Source organism: Mus musculus, chromosome 3 (assembly GCF_000001635.26).
Source record: "Mus musculus strain C57BL/6J chromosome 3, GRCm38.p6 C57BL/6J".
In the NCBI taxonomy this organism is placed as follows: Eukaryota; Metazoa; Chordata; class Mammalia; order Rodentia; family Muridae; genus Mus; species Mus musculus.
The window spans coordinates 19,270,489-19,287,178 of record NC_000069.6 but is presented as its reverse complement, the minus strand read 5'-3'; the positions used below and the strand labels follow the sequence as shown (position 1 = coordinate 19,287,178).

Sequence of the window (16,690 nt, the reverse complement as noted above, 5' to 3'; positions counted from 1 at the left end):
TTGAATCCAGGGGCTGAAGAGACGGCTGAGCAGTTATTAACCACCAGTTGCTCTTCCAGAGAACTTGGGTTTGATTCTGAGCCCTGACATGGCGGCTAACAATTGTCTATAACTTCAGTTTCGGGGGATCTGTTACAGTTTTCTGGTCTCTAGCTACCAGGCATACACAGACATACATTCAGGCAAAACACCCATACACATAAAAGCAAATTAATTGATTAAACTGAATCTAGCAATATAGCATTTTAAAGTGTTTTTATCCCAGGAATATAAGGTTACTCAACATTCAAAAAACCAACCAATGTAATACCCCATGTCAGTAACCAAGAAACCTAAGCCACATGGTCATTTCAATGGCTGCAGAAGAAGCATTTAGCAAAATTCAGCTTTCTTAAAGAAAAATACACAGGTGCCTTAGTTATTTTCATATTGCTGTGATAAGACAGCTTACAGAATAGTTTATTTGGAGCTTACAGTTTCAGGGCGTAATGTCCATGACCATCATAGTGGAGAACATGGTAGCAGGCAGGCAGTTACAGTGCTAGATCAGTAGCTGTGAGCTCACATCTGATCAACCAGCACAAAGCAGACAGAGACAGGCAGACACTAGGAATGCCATGGGTGTTAAGCCCTCCCCCAGTGATACACAGCCTCCAACAAGGCCCCATCTCTTCATCCTTCACAAACAGTTCCATCAACTGAGAACCACGTATTCATGAGGGCCATTCTCATCCAAACCGCCACACTAGAAAACTAGAAATAGAAGAGAACTTGCTCCATCTGACAGATAACAAACCAACCAACCACCTGGCTCCGGAGGACTTTAAAGATGGAAGACTGGATGCTTTCCTTGTTAGATCAGGAATGGGATGAAGAGGTCTGCTTGTGCTGATTCTGTTCAGTCGTGTATTAGAGATTCTACCAAGGGAATTAGACAACTTAAAAACGAACAGAGATTCCTATACACTGTAAAGGAAGCAGAACTAGCCACAATTAAATGAGAATCTGTGTCAAAAATAGAAAAGAATTTTCTGAAAAGTTATTAGAACTAATAACAGAGTTCAGCAAAGTCACAGTGTGCAAGATCAGCACACAGAATCAGCTGTGTTGAAACCAACACTGTCAACCAACAACCTGAACATGAAATCCACACAGGAAACCTGGAATGCGCAGTGAGTTCTCGGCCAGCGTGTGCCATGGAATGAGGAAAGCGATGGTAAGCACAGGAGACAGAGTGACCTCTGATCTGTGTGGATGGGAAGATGCCATTGCTAACGTGCCAGCAGACCCTCTGCAACGTCTGTAAAGAGTCCGTGTAACCCTTTTAGAACTCTAGCTGATGTCGTCACTGTAGAAATTGACCAGCTACAATTTAGAAGATAAATGGAAATGTAAGAGCCCACAAATAGGAAATAAACAGAAAACAAAATCCTCATCTTAAAGAGAAGAAAAAAAAAGGACAGCATAGAGCCAATATTTCCTCACTTTAAAATTTAGTGAAATCAGAACATTCTAACTTCATTAGGCCTAACCACAGACACAGACTGAGGAGTTAGAGTTGAGAATCCAGAAATAAACTGATGTCTATAGCCAGATAATTTTTAACAAGGGTGTGAAGACCTTTCAGTGAGAAAAAGAATGCCCATAGAATAGATTGTTGTAAAGCAACTGGACAGTCACGTGTAATATTTGAATATCCTTCTGGGAAAAAGGCCAATTCAAACCCCAAGCTCTGTTAATCAATAACAAATGCATAAAATATTCAGGACATGTGTAAAGGCACCAAGAGACAGCCTGTTTTAAGATTTGTTTAGGCTCATTAATCTGGCACAATGTTAGTATTTTGATAGATATTTTCAGAGTTAAAAAATTTAAATGTTTAAATAAACACATTTAAAGGATATAATTTACATACAGCTAGATTTATCCTTTTAAGCTGTGCAACTAAGTAGTTGTTAGGAAATTTATAAAGTAGTACATTTTTCACTGATGTCTAATCCAGAGTATTTTAATAAGTACAAAAAAAAATCCCAAATTACTAATTTTTTTTTTTACAGTGATGGGCCTGAGAAGGTGACTCAGTGGTTAAATGCTTGCTGGTCTTGTAGAGAACCCTTGGTTCAGTTCCCAACACAACACTGGTTAGCTCACAGCACTGTGTGTAACTCCAATCCCAGGAAATCTCTAACACACTATTCTGGCCTTGTCATGTATATGTACATATACTCATATAGACATACGCCCATATACATTAAATAGAAGTCAAAAAGACACTCTTAAGTGAGAACACTAAAAAACAAAGCCATGCCCAGTGACAGCCATCGCCACTCCTCCTTCCTTTACTAGTGATAATAAGGCAATCTAGTTTTATGTATTTGTACACTGACTGCATATATTTTTCACTACAACTTTACAGTAGTTTAAATTGCCTCAGGATTAATTTGTTACTTAGGAAGTGGTTTGAACATTTGTTTTATAGTATTAACTGTTGATGATTTTAAGCCTTCCATATTTTCTTCAATGTATATTTTATACATACACATAGGCATGCTTTTACTGAAGACATCACATGCTCTGGTTACAGGACATAGAGAAGTCAAGCTGGAGCTGAGTTAGACATCCCCTCCCCACTGGCTAGGCCTCACAGTGCTTGCCTGACAGGGCTGCTGAGGAGAATTGTCATCACCTGTCTTACTCAGCCTGAACCTGTGTTCTCTGACAGCAGTAGCAGGCAGGAGCTGCTCACTTGCACTACTGGCTAGTCTGTTAGGACAGGTGAAGTGTGGGTAACTACTCTCTGGCTGAAATCCAGGCCTGCTCCACAGGAGGGATTGCATGTCTGATACTGTAAACCTGGTTGGAAGCCCACGACTGAGGCCCTAGTAGGGAAGCTACAGCTGTCTTGCTAAGTGGATGTGCCTGTCAAGTGGTCTTTCGAGCATTATACTTAACCTCATAGATTAGTGTTGCTGTACAAATTGGTCAGAGGAGCTTCTTTATGGTGGACAGTGGTTAGTGATGGATTCATAATTGGTTCAAATGTTGAGAATAAATGATTGCTGAATGTCAAGCTGTAAATTTGACAGTCGTATCACCTCCTCCAAGACTCTAAGGCTCAGTAATAAATCACAGAAGAGTGAGCAGAAAGAGTAAGTCTGAGTGGATTGTTGTGGGCCATTGTTCTCCAGACTCTGGAGTGATATGTTCATGTCACTCTTGAACTTTTAGCAGCTGTAATGACCTACATAAAACCTGCCTGAGATTGGGCCTATCACCCTCCTGTCATGGAGCAAGGAGGGATTCATAAGGACCCACCCTTTTCTGGGGATTTAAGGTGTTTTATGGTTCTTAGGGGAGGTAGACATCTTTAGTGGTGTAGCCATTGTCAAGGTGCCATGTTCCTGTAAATTACCTTTCACCCATGCTCCCGTAAGCAACCCTGATGAAACTCATTGGGATTCATGTGCACACACTCACGAAAGCGGGAATTGAAAAGAGACAGTGAGGATGAATATAATCATATTTTGTACATGTGCACAAACGTGTCATGAAACACACTATTAAAGGTAATTAATATATGCTAAAAACAACCCTGGTGACTTGGGGTCATATTGAGGTCCTCTATCAGTGCACTAATCAACATGTCCAGTGTTGGACCAGTAGCATGCTGGGTTTGTTCTATGGTTCTAGAGTGTGACTTGAAGTCAGGTGACATCTCCATCATTCTGTTTGATCTGGATTGATTTGGGTCTTTGGAGTGTTTTGTCTTTGCATATAAATTTTATGGTTCCCCCCCCCCCCCGGGATTACTGTGAAAACTGGCACTGAGAAAGTTTTCATTGTAAAGGTCTTTCATTTCACTTTCTTAGGTTTATTTCAGGGGAAAATAGGTTAAGGCAATTTTGAATGGGATTGTTCTGGTTTCTTATATGTTTTGTTGTTGGTAGGTAAGAGAGTTGCTATGTTAATTTTATATTCTGCCACTTGCTAAAATGTCTATCAGACCTAACAATTTTCTGGTGGAGCTTTTAGGGTCTTTTGTGTTTAGAGTCAGATCATCAGCAAATTCCTCTCCCATTGTTATCCTTTGATTTCCTTCTCTTACTGTACCTTGTCAGATAAGTATGGAGGATGTGTGCACCATGCTCAGTACTTGATTTTATTTTAGTGGAAGTGCTTTGCAGTCTCATCATGTCGATTGATTTGGGTTAACTTTGCCCTCTATGGTCTTTATTATGTTGAGATATGTTTCCCCTATTTCCCTTTTATCAGGCTTTTTGTAATGAAGAATGTTGGATTTTATCACAGTCTGATTTTGTACCTGTTGAGATGTCCTTAAGATCATTTGTATGATTTATTACATTTATTGATTTGTATATATTTAACTACCCCTTCATTGAATGATCTTCCCATGTGTTCTTGAACTAAATTTTGAGTATATTACTGAAAATATTTACTATGTCCATCAGGGAAGATTGGTTTTATGATTTTTTCTTTTTCTCTTGTCTTTATCTGGATTTGGTATTAGTAATACTGGCTTATTTAAAAGGATATTGAAGAATTCCTTCATTTTCTACATCATGGAATAGTCTCAGATCCACTGATGTCAATTCTTTAATGCTCTAGTAGAATTCACTATCATCCATCTGGGCCTAGACTTTTCTTAGTTGGAAAATATATTATTATTTCAGTCTTGTAGATCTGTATACACTATTTATCTCAAGTTAATCCTGGTAGGCAATATGTGTCTACAAATTTACCTGTTTTTGTAGATTTTAGGTATGTCTTAATTTTCTGAGTTACATTGGTATCCATTGTGATGTCTCCATTTTCACTCCTAATTGTATTAATTTGGTCATTCCCAAAATTTCTTTTTTGGTAGATTAGCTAAAAATCTGTTGATCTTGAAAGGGCAACTTTCTTTCACTGATTCTTAGTGGTTTTTCAGCTTCACTTTTGGAGGGTCTCTGCAAACACCAGAGCTGGCAGTGTCAATCCATATGAGGCAAGAAGGAAATCTACTTCAGCAGGACTCAGTGACAGGTATTGGTTCAGACTTCTAGAATCTGACCCTGGACAGTCTGTTTTAGGCATCTGTAAATACAGCAAAGTCTGGTGATAATTACTCAGTTCCGTGTAACAAAGCTTAAGGCATGATGACTATGTCGAAACTCTTCATAAAATACACGGGACCTCTTCCACAAGGATGGGTTTTATACATTGACTACACGTGCGTTTGGAGGAAGATCAAATGTGGTTTGGATCACACAAGCAGTGCCAAGATCAGCAGACTATTAACCGCCTCTGCTCCCATGTGTAAAATACATGTGACATCTCCTGTAAGGATGGTAGATTGACTGAGAATCAGTGTTCAAGAATGACTGAGATAACTGCAAGAACCAGGAGCCAGGTGTGGCCTGGCTCTACAGATAGTGCTATTAACTACATCCATGGCCAGCCTTCTGTGTAGAAAACAGGTTCTACATCTATTCCTTTGACCAGATAACCCTGTGTGCTTAATTAACATTTCTGTACCCCTGTGCTTGTCTGTGAGCATAAGGACCCATGTCCTCCATGCTATCTCATCACTCTGCCCCAAGCCCAGGTATGTGCATCTGCTGGCTTTGCTCTGGTTTGTTATTGTTTCTCAAAGCCCTAAGGTGCATCGTGAACCTGGTGTGGTTAGTGCAGGTACTTAGGCCCTTCCACTTCCAGACTGCTCTCATCACCTACAGACTTTGCTGTATTGTGTTTTTATTTTCATTCAACTCTGGGCATTCATAAGTTTGTTTTTATTTCTTCAAGAAGACATTCATTGTCAATAGTGCTTGGTCAGTCCCATGAGTCTGTGTACCACAGCTTCTCTTGAGGTTGATTTCTGGTTGTTCTCCTTTGGTCAGGTAGAATTATTTTATATTCATATTCTGATTTGGACTTGCTTTGTGTCCAGGATATGGTCTATTTCAGAAAGTGATCCATGGGCTGCTGAGAAGCAAGTGTGTGCTGTGGAGTTTGAATGGACTGTCCCACATGTGCTTGTCAGTGCATTTGCTCTAAGATGTCACTTACTCCAGATGTTTTATCCAGATGTTTTTTATTGGGGTGGACTCTTTATATATGTGTGTGTATATGTGTGTTTGTGTGTGTGTGTGTGTGTACTGAATATATAATGGGTTCTTTATTGTCCATAAAATGAATCTAAGCTTTTAGTTTTATCAAACTACCTATTTCAGGTTTTTTTAGTAAGCATCTTTGGTTAAGTTATGAAATAGTCTCATAGTCAAAAGTAATAGAATTTTATTTTTTCATATACATATGTTAGAGTTTTTAAAATTGATAAACCTTTTAAATCAGGGTACATATCTATTCTAAATTGAGACTAAATTGGAAGAAAGATAGGCAGTAATAATGTTCAGGCTCTGTCCAGCTGTGAGTAATTATTTGGGGGCAGTAGGGTATTCAGGATAAAAACAAGACAATAGGGTTACATTTGTGCCACGAGAGATAATTGAACAGTGGTATCCTCTATCTTCTTTGTAATAAGAAGGAGAAGGATATATACTGATGTGTTAACATGCAGTCTCGTGGGAGGGCTTGATATTTAGCTCTCTTTGGGTTTTTTTCCTCTCTTCTCTGTACAGACTTGTCTCCATCAGATAGAACACCTTTTTATTTAGAGATATTTTGTTGTATTGAATAGGACATACCTCTAGGTGTGTGTTTCATGGTGTACACACACATACAGAGATTCATACATGCACGATAGAAGGCAAGGACTGACCCCTAGATTCCAAAGATTGTTCTCTGACCTCCACTCATTTACTGTTGGATGTGTGTACTCTCACACACAAAACTACAAACATAGGTACATCGAACATACACTTAATACATACATATGTTCAAAAATATTTTAAAGATATTGTTTTAAAGTGCTAAGAAGCTAAATGTCTAAGAAGAGTAAGCCTTGAATTGAAATCAGTGATCAGATAGCCTATAAATGATGCTTCTTGCTCCTGCTTTAAGAGCATATTGTTTGCACAAATTTCAGACTTGAAAAGGAAAATTCCAAACTTTTTGTTTTGTTTTGGTTTTTGGCTTTTTTGTGTTGTTTTGTTTTTTTCGAGACAGGGTTTCTCTGTGTAGCCCTGGCTGTTCTGGAACTCACTCTGTAGACCAGGCTGGCCTCAAACTCAGAAATCCACCTGCCTCCGCCTCCCAAGAGCTGGGATTAAAGGCGTGCGCCACCAAGCCTGGCCTGAAAATTCCAAACTTTAAAGAACATAAAAGAATATTCTACATTTCTTAAACTTTTTTATCATTCCAAACAGAAAGTGTATGTCATAAACAGAGACTTAAATCCCTCTCATCCACTAGAAAAGTCCTTCCCATTCTCCCACTTGTCTCTAGGATGAATGGTTTCAGTACAGGCAAAAACCACACACACTGTGAGTGCTAGACCTGCGCTCTCACTGAATCCCCAGCCAAGACAAGAATTTATTTTATTTTTTACTTATTCACTTTTCATCCCGCTCACTGCCCCCCTCCCAGCCACCCCCTCCCACAATCCTTTCCCCATCACCCTCCCCACTTCTCTGAGCCAATGCCCCCCCCCCCAACCAGGTGTCCCCCTATCCTAGCTTATCAAGTCTCTGCAAAGCTAGATGCTTCCTCTCCCACTGAGGCCAGACAAAGCCCAGCTAGGAGAACATATCCTATGTACAGGCAACAGCTTTTGGGATAGCCTATGTGATGGTTTGTATATGCTCAGTCCAGGGAGTAGCATTATTAGAAGGTGTGGCCCTGTTGGAGTAGGTGTGGCCTTGTTGGAATGGGTGTGTCTCTGAGGGTGTGGGCTTTCAGATCCCCATCCTAACTGCCTGAAAGCCAGTAGGCTCATTGCAGCCTTCACATGAAGATGTAGAACTCTCAGCATCTGCTGTACCAAGCCTGCCTAGATGTTCTCACCTTCATGAGAACCTCTTCATGAGAACCTCTGAACCTGTAAGACAGCCCCAATTAAATGTTGTCCTTTATAAGACTTGCCTTGGTCATGGTGTCTGCTCACAGCAATAAAGCCCTAACTAAGACATCCTGCTCCAGTTCATTGTGACCCACATGAAGACCAAGCTGCACATCTGTTATATATGTGGAGGGAAGCCTAGGTCCAACCCATGTATGTTTTTTGGTTGGTGGCTCAGACTCTAAGAGCCCCAAGGGTTCATGTTAGTTGATTCCACTGTTCTTCCTGTGAAGTTCCTATACCCTTCAGGACCCACAAATCCTTCCTCTTATTTTTCTTTAAGAGTACACAAGTTCCATCCACTGTTGGATGCGGGTGGCTGCATCTATCTGTCTGAATCAACTCCTGGGTGAAGCCTCTCAAAAGACAACATGTTCTTGTCTGCAATGCACAGAGTGTTATTAACGTTGTCAGGGATTGGTGCTTGCCCATGGGACAGGTCTCAAGTTGGGCCATTTATTAGTTGGTCATTCCCTCAGACTCTGCCCTATCCCTCCTATGTGCATTTCTTGTTGACAGGATAAATTTTGGGTTAAAAGTTTTATGGGTGGATTGGTGTCTCTATTCTTCCACTGGGGTTCCTGCCTAGCTTCAGGCGGTGGCCTCTTCAGGTTCTGTATCTCCAATGCTGTGAGTCACAGCTAAGGTCACCCCCATTGATTTATTACCTCCCTTATCCCAGGTCTCTGTCACATCCTGGAGATGCCCCCCTCCTCCTCACCCCATCAATTGCAGATTTCCACTTCTGTTCATTGTCATCTGGCCATCTCTCCTGTCCTTCCCCACACCTGATCCTGACCCCTACCATTCCCCTGTGCATTCCCCCTTCCTCCTAGTTCCTCTATCTGTCCCTTATCACAGTTTTATTGATAAATGGGACCTCATGAAACTGCATAGCTTTTTGTAAGGCAAAGGACACTGTTAATAGGACAAAATGGCAGCCTACAGATTGGGAAAGGATCTTCACCATCCCTACATCTGACAGAGGGCTAATATCCAAAATGTACTACAAAGAACTCAAGAAGTTAGACATCAACAACCCAAATAATCCAATTAGAAAATGGGGTACAGAGCTAGACAGAATTTTCAACAAAGGAACCTCGAATGGCCAAGAAGCACTTAAAGAAATGTTCAAAGAAAGTCCTTTGTCATCAGGGAAATGAAAATCAAAACAACTCTGAGGTTCCATCTTAACACCCATCAGAGTGGCTAAGATCAAAAACTCAAGAAATAGCACATGCTGGTGTGGATGTGGAGAGAAAGGAACACTCCTCCATTGCTGGTGGGAGTGCAAACTTGTACAACCACTTTGGAAATCAGTTTGGTCGCTTCTCAGAAAACTGGAAATAGTTCTACCTCAAGACCCAGCTATACCACTTCTTGGCATATACCCCCCAAAAATGCTCCAACATCCCACAAAAGCACTTGCTTATATGGGATGTTACTATGTTCATAGCAGCTTTATTCATAATAGTCAGAAACTGAAAACAACTAGATGCCTCTCAAGAATGGCTAAAGAAAATGCAGAGCATCTATACAATGGAAATACTATTCAGTTATGAAAAACAGACATCATGAACTTTACAGGCATGGACTTGAGACTATCATCATGAGTGAGGTAACCTGGTCCCAAAAGGACATGCATGCTATGTACTCACTTATAAGTGGATATTAGCCATAAAATACAGGATACCCATGCTGCATTCCCCAGACCCAAAGAAGCACAAGCAAGGATGCTTGAATCTCACTTAGAATTTTTTAATGTGAAAATCTTGTTGCTATTAGATAACACAGATTGTCTTAGTTACTGTTTTACTGTTCAGTTGCTGTGCAGAGACAACATGACCAAGGCACCTTTTTTTTCTTCTTTTTTTATGTTTTTAATTGTATTGTTCCATGTATAGTTGTTTTGCCTGTGTGCATGTTTGTATACCATTTGCATGTCTGGTGCCTCTAGAGGCCACAAGAGGATATTGGATCCCATCTATAGAAGTTGTGAGCCACAATGTGGGTGCTGGGAATTGAATCCAGCTCCTCTGAAAGAGCAGCCCTTAACCACTCTCTTAATCACTGAGCTATCTCTCCAAGGCAGCTCTTATAAGAGAAGGAATTTCATTGTGGCTGGCTTATAGTTCAGAGGTTTAGCCCATTATTGTCATGGGGGGAGCATGGCTATGTGTAGGCAGACATAGTGCTTGAGAAGTAGCTTAGAGTTCTACATATTGATCCACAGGCAGCAGAAAGATAGACACACTGGGTCTGGTTTGGGCTTCTGAAACCTTAAAGCCCACCCCCAGTGACAAACTTCCTCTAACAAGGCCACACCTACCCTAACAAGGCCACACCCTCTAATCCTTCAGTTGTGCTACTCCCTATGACTAAGCATTCAAACATGTCCCGAGCTAGTTTCTCGCCAGCAAAAACACACTCGGACAACAGGATTCTTCTGCAGCAAAGCTTTATTGCTTCATTAGGAGGAAGACCCCGAACCCGGAAAATGATGCTGCTTATATACCCCTCTGTGTGGCGTGTCAGCACCTGATTTGTTGCTCACCCATCACCTCATTGCTACACCCCGGGATGGGCAGTGACTTGGCACGAATTTACTCTTGCACCTGCGCACATTACTTGTTTACCAGTTAGGCACAGCGGAAGCCAGCGCCATCTTGTAATGGCAATTACTCACGGCTCTCCACATCTCCCCCTTTTTATTTTATTAAAATGCAAGCCACTCTTTAATGGATGAAGATAGAGGTCGAATCCCTAGTGTGCAGAAATAGGGACCATGTACAGGATTGGCTCTTAGGCTCACAGGTTTTTACCCAGAGCAACCCTGACCTGCTCCCGTGCCGTTTTTCCTAGGGGAGGGACACTTGAACACTCAACCCTCATGCATATCGACTTGTCTTCTAGGAGTGGCCAAACCTCTGAGCAACTCCTATTCGGTGCTTAGCCCAACAATCCATAAGAGTCAACGACCTACTCACTCGTCCCTGTGCAATGAGTCTAGCCTCTAGGGGTGCAAGAGCTGAGTATGGCCTGGGTCGAGCTTTAATTGTTGAGTCTCTCTCATTTTCCGCAGAACCGAGGAGCGAAAGAGCAGAGAACTCAGATGCCAATTAAGTCTTAAGCATGGATAGCCAAATTTCAGGGGAGGCCCCTTGTTCAGTGGCTGCAAGTGCTTGAGCAGTAACGACCTTGTCACGGTTTTGTTGGGTTCTGAGCTTGCAGACCAACCAGAGCATGAGCACAAGCCCACAGCAGATGGCAGCACCAAATAAAACTACCCGCACCCATTCCTTAAAGTAAGAAAATGCAGAGGTAATCCAAGAGGTGAAGTCTCCAAGGGTCACTGGTTCCACTCTGGTTCCATTAAGGTCCAGGATCTGTATCTGCAGCTTCGTCTGCAACCTTTCCAACTCCTGCAACCAGTTCCCCTTCAGATAATTCGATAGGTCTGTACTTTTAATAAGAGAATTATTAATATACCTATTGGGAGTAATGCACACATGCGATGTAGATGCCACACAACTCATTTGTATGGCATCCATCATCTGTTCTATGTTATGTTGTAAAATATCTATTCTTTTAATTCACTAACATTAATCCTGAGGCGATAAGAGAATCTACCCTTTGCAGGGTAAGCAATGCCTCAGACGTTTTTTCTGTTATCTGACTTATGGTGTCAGCAGTATTAACGTGATTGGCCATAGCAATTCCTGCGGTAACCGCTGATGCCACGGACACTGCAATGGCAGCTGTGATTCCAAAATCTCTCTTTTGCTGAACAAGACTCATGATTGGGAACTTTTCTGGATCTGCCTCAACAGGGACAAAGGTTGGTAAATGTACCACTAAGGCTAAGAAATTAGTTCTATTCTAGAAACAAGTGACATTTGTACAATCTAACCATTCTGTATTATTTTGAAATTCAGCCAATATAAAGAAAAATGGAGGATTAACACAGACTTCTACTGGAGAAGTAGTCATATTTCTGATAACTCTATTAGAGTTATCATTATCTAAATGAGCAGAGATATTGGAAAGTTTGGCAGAAACATTCAGTATCTCATGAAAGGTTCCAGTCAGCAGTGCAAAGGCTGACAGACTGGTACTAGCACCTGCCTCATTACTTAGAATCCATTGGTAACATGGCCATATATTTTCTTTTCCTGTAGCATCTCCTTTATCATTCATTACAGCAAAATCCAATGGAGGTGACAAAACAAAACCCTATGTTATTTTTTTCTGAGGAAAAATATTTGATTGACAAGGTGAAAAAACTATAGGAAATGCAAGGTCCGGATGACACCAAGGCATGCTGTGTATAGCAGTAGCATTGTCAACAGGCCATTGTGATCTTTTGGGAATAGTCGCATTTCCCTTTATCATAATTGTGGTGATGTTTATAGGTGAAGTTACATTATTTTCAACATCACTTGAGCCTGACTGTGCTCCTTGAGCAACTTGCGTTAAAGCATTAAATAACACTCCAGAGCTCACTTTATTTTGGCTAATGAAATCTGCCCAATTAGAGATAATCTTTTTCTTTAAAAATATTCAGTTGCCAAAAACAAAGGCAAGGTAGAAGAATTGGAATGTACTGGTAAAGGTACCGGCCATGATCTTACTATGGCCCACAAAGGTATACTTATCCCTGTCTCAATCATCAGGAGTAAGAATAACAGGATCATCTTGGGATTCATCTTGATCTTTCACGGTCCTTGTCAGTCGCGTCGGAACCCAAAGTGGATTTTCTTCACCCTGTGGAAAAAACACAAATAGCTCCCCGGGATCTGATTAAGATAGGATCCGGGCCATACCATTTATTATCAAGGACATTCTTCCACTTGACCATTTCATTGAGCAGTTGAGGCCATTGTCCGTGCCTTTCAGCTGGTGATCTCCCAGCATTATCCAGTTTTAAGAAATTAAGAGTAAATATTATAAGGGATAGAGCCATCTTTGGCGTCATAGCCTCTATCCCCCCTTTTTGTTTTTGTTTTTTAAAGAAGTTTTAATTCTCCTAGTTACCTAATGACCGGTTTGAGATAGAGGCCTTCATATACATTCCGTGTCCTCCCCAGGACATAGCCTGTGGGAGTCGGTTGCCTTGATGCCAGGTGTAGGTCATGAATGTTTCTGACTAACAAGAACAGAACATTTGTTTCCAGGGTGGCTTATTTACTCTTGCACCTGCTCACATTACTTGTTTACCAGTTAGGCACAGCGGAAGCCAGCGCCATCTTGTAATGGCGATTACTCACGGCTCTCCACACAAACATATGAGCCTATGGTGGCCATTGTTATTCAAACCACCACATGACTTAACTTTTAAATTTCTTTACAGAATATTAATTATAAGTACCTTTTAAAAACACAAAGCACAGTGTACCTCAATGCAAATCACATTATATTTGCCTTCTAAATTCTTTGTCTATTTCAAATTAAACTATTATAATTATATGCTTCCTGTTCTAATATAAACATATGGTGTTGAGAAAATAGTTTAGATTTGAATGGTTTTTCATGAATTGTTCTAGTTAGACTTCTTTAACTTGATTTACTGATTGTCTTAATTGCCTTTGAAACCATTTTCTCTAAAGTGTACTGATTTGGTGTTTGTGTGCTTGATTGCTAGTTTTCATGATTTTGTGCCATTTTCCCTACATGATGGTTTTCAAAGTGCACATGACTTAATTGCAGCTCTCTAAATGAGTGTGCAGTGTGGTAACTAGTGTTCATTGTCTTCCACAGTACTAGTTACTGGAGTTGATCTGTGGTGACTAGTGTTCACTGTCCTCCATCAGTACTTGTTTTACCAGGTTGCTCTGAGCGTTGGCCAGATCCTAGACTTGGTTGGTTTTTTATCTGACCTGAGAGATTTGGAAAACAGAAGATGTTGGATCACACTGTGCTAACTTGAGGAAAAGCTGCTGTCTGTGCTCCTCTTGCACTCCTGCACTTCGCTTTTGTTGAGTGTTCTCATTTTCATAGAGTTCATGGAGCCATTTTAGAAGATGTCTCTGCAGCTCCCAGCGATTTGCAGTTCATCTGTAGAGCCAGTTCTTTGAACTTCTTCGGTGTTGGGGTATTTTCAGAATTTTTGTTAAGTAGATCCATTCACCCTTCTTAGTAAATAACAAAAATGATAAGGACACAAATTTTGTCTTAATTAGGCAATATGCAAATCAGTGCCCATGTCAGAACTGAAGAGGTTTTAACATTAGCTGGGATACTTTGCTTTCATCTCCTGAAAGAGAAGCAAAGAGTATTGGAGCCAGATTTTTGTCTGTGCTGGATCTAAATGGGGGCTTCAGTTTTCTGGATGGGCATTGTGCTTGTTTTTAGGGATAGGGTCTCATACATTCCAGGCTGTTGTCTAACTCATTGTGGAGCTCAGAATGACCTTAAGTTTCATGTCTTGATCCTTCTGCTTCCAGCTCCAGGGAGCTGGGGTTATAGGCCACCTTGCCTGGTTTATGTGGTGCCAGCGATCTAGCCAGGTCATGCTCAGTGAGCATTTAGCTCACTGTGCCACGTCCCTAGTCCTCAGTTTGATATTTGTTGAACCTTCTTGTCACTTGCTGTGATGACTCTTCTTGTTTGTCAACTTGACTATATCTGAAATGAACTACAGTCCAGAAATGGAGGGCACACGTGTGATCTAGATCTTGAGGCATAGTGGCTATGCTTATAAAGGTCTTGTGAAAAGGAATTTAAGTTTAGCTCCAAGTGTGTTGGTACACATCTTTAATCCCAGCACTCAAGAGACAGAGGCATGCGGAGCTCTGAGTTCAAAGTCAGTAAAGCAAGCTGGTAAGCAGCATCCTCCATGGCCTCTGCGTCAGCTCCTGCTTCCAAGTTCCTGCTCTGCTTGAGTTCCTGTTAACTTCCGCCAGTGATGGATTGGGAAGTAAAAGCCACATAAATCTTTTCCTCCCCAACTTGCTTTTGGTAGTAGTGTTTTTGTCGCAGCAGTAGAAGCCTAACTAAGGCACTTGCCTTGTGAATTGTTTCAAGTTTCTTTTCTGGCCTTAGAACTATTGAGGTATGAGAGTACCAGAAGTATTATCTACAAATATATCTATGAGAGAAGGTGGGTGATGGAGGGATGGGGTTGCTGTTTAATTTGAATAATTAACCATTTGTAAGTTTTAGACCGACATCTATCCCCATCCTCTTCTGTTCCTGAGGCTAAAGGTTTTGAGTTGCTCTTCTTTGTTGTAATAACCCTAGTCTCCATGCAGCTCTGGGTAGTGTCTTCCTTTCTAGCTCCTCCAAGGCCTTTGGACCTAAGTGACCAGCACAGAATGGATGGATGTTTCCACTTAGCTGTCCTCAGATACACAAGTAAATCAGCTTCTTGCTGTCCCACTGTCTGCCCTTAGGGCATCATCACTTCTTGGTTGGGCAATAGCTTTCTTACAGACAACTTTGCAGACTGAAGCCTTCTTCCCATATAGTAGATCCTATTTTTTCAAAAATTTAATTTATTCATGACTCTGTCTTTGCAAACAATTCAAATTTCATAACATGATTGACAGAAAAGTTTTACTACTTTTCTAAACTCAGTCACTTCACCACTTCCGATTTAACTTTACGCAGTAATTGTGTTAAACTACCTATGGACATAATATACACAGAGTTCTGGGGATTTTAACAAGTGTGTCCACTCATACAACCATCTCCTAGCCGAGATACTATATTCCTCTGTAGATGTCACCTGTTCCCCCAAACCACCCCTGATGAGGTTTGTGTCATTGCTGCTCAGTTGTGATTCCTGGAATCTGGTTTAACTGTTTCCTGCTGACTGTGTTCTTCCTGGGTTTTCATGATGCTTTTGAGACTCCTTCTGCAGGTAAACATGCTCATTTTCATCGGATATTGGGTTACAGTGTGCCAGACAGTGTAACTCAGAGTGCTGAATGGTCTTAACTCACTGCTGAAGCTCCCACACTACTACATGTACACATTGCTACTGTTGTCCTGTAGAAGCTTAGCTTTTTATTTCTCAGCTTTGTAGCTTTTTTTCTTTTAATTAGAAGTCTGTAACTGCATTTTTCTTGTCTGTTTGCTCATCGTATGTATATGGGCTCTGTTGCTTGCATTTGTGCTCTCCTCCATTGTATTTCTGGAGAGCATGCCTTTGCTGTATACCATAATGTATTAGTTCATTAGTGGATGGGTAGCCGAGTTGTCACAAGTCTTGATTGTGATGAACAAAACAGTTATGAATATTTGTGTTCAAGCCATCTCTTGCCAACACAAGATATTGTGGATCTTTTTATTTTTATTTTAACCATTTGTGGATATATTACTAGTAGTAATCGCACCTGGTGGTTTCAGGCAGCATTTTTCTGACTGTTAAGTATACTGACCCTATCTCACCTTCTTTTTTTTGCATTTTTGGTTTTGTTTTGTTTTGTTATTTAATTGAATATTTTATTTATTTACATTTCACATGTTATCCCCTTTCCCAGTCCCCCCCCCCAAGAATCCTACTATCTCACCCCCTTGCTCCTGCTTCTATGAGGGTGTCCCCCTTCCCACCCACTCCTGCCTTCCTGCCCTCGAATTCCCCTACACTGGAGCATCAAGCCTTCAAAGGACCAAGGGCTTTTCCTCCCATTGATGACCAACAAAGCCATCCTCTGTTACATATATGGC

General features: G+C 41.0%; 1 protein-coding gene across 5 annotated transcripts in view; it reads left to right on the top strand.

Annotated features, from left to right (window-relative positions):
* Positions 1 to 16,690, top strand: part of Pde7a (phosphodiesterase 7A) — an 88,215-nt gene that overhangs the window by 24,144 nt on the left and 47,381 nt on the right. The window lies entirely within an intron of this gene.